Source organism: Penaeus monodon, chromosome 30 (assembly GCF_015228065.2).
Source record: "Penaeus monodon isolate SGIC_2016 chromosome 30, NSTDA_Pmon_1, whole genome shotgun sequence".
Lineage (NCBI taxonomy): Eukaryota > Metazoa > Arthropoda > Malacostraca > Decapoda > Penaeidae > Penaeus > Penaeus monodon.
Genome location: NC_051415.1, coordinates 36,838,262 through 36,839,152, shown reverse-complemented (window position 1 = coordinate 36,839,152; position 891 = coordinate 36,838,262). Strand labels below are relative to the sequence as shown.

The 891-nt window shown below is 34.7% G+C and overlaps 1 protein-coding gene across 2 annotated transcripts in view; it reads left to right on the top strand.

The window, feature by feature from the left end:
- The window catches only part of LOC119592768 (chromobox protein homolog 1-like), a gene marked incomplete in the record, with an annotated part of 23,118 nt that overhangs the window by 4,510 nt on the left and 17,717 nt on the right, over window positions 1–891 (top strand).

Here is an 891-nt window from a genome sequence, read left to right as displayed (position 1 = left end):
ATCACAAATAGGACAATTACAAAATGAAAGATATGATTTCTCATTCTCGAAGGTAGAAATATTATGTATAATATGTTTAGAGGTGGAATTTTTGCAATTTATGTTGAGGTTGGAGTTGGAACATTTGAACTGACTCCACAGCCTTGCTTCTAATGCTTGCAACCAAAATTTACCCTAAACTTAGATTGGAGGGGGGGGGGGGTGAGCTGGAGCTCTTGTGGTTCCTAAGGGATGACATTATTGGTGCTGTCACTTGAAATGATTTTTAATCAACATTCAGAACCACTACAGAATCAGTGCTAAACAATATACAGTTAATATGTATTATCATTTGCACTATTAACAACATTGTAAGCACAATATCTTCCAAATAGTTATGTTTATGTTCCTAAGACTAGTCAGTAATTCTCAAAATTAATGTTGTAAGGTCTGCATCCTAGGAATGTGTGCATGTTGAGACAAATGCTTCTTTGACCAATTCTTTGTAAAATTTTTTGCTTTAAGCCTGCTGCACCTTGCTGCCGATGTGGGAGTATAATTTTGCATTAGTAAACCTTGGAAATTCAGTAAAATACATAAACGTGAAGGTTTTATTGATTGTTTGTTTCAAATGGACATTTCCTTTTGGTTTCATGTCGGTATATGGTTGTTTGGAGTATATTAATCTGTCCATTTTTTGTGATTAAATGCGAGTGTCTTCAGTCTTGTGTCATTTGGGACTCGTATACATTGGTGCAAAATTTCACTGTCCTTGTGGAACTGCATGACTTACTGTTCCCTTCAGTCCTTTTCCTCCATGACTGCTGTTTGGTCAGTTGCTTATATTTGGTAATATTTTGGATTGCTATATCATTTTGATGTTTTATATGTGTACAAATAGTTTTAAACATT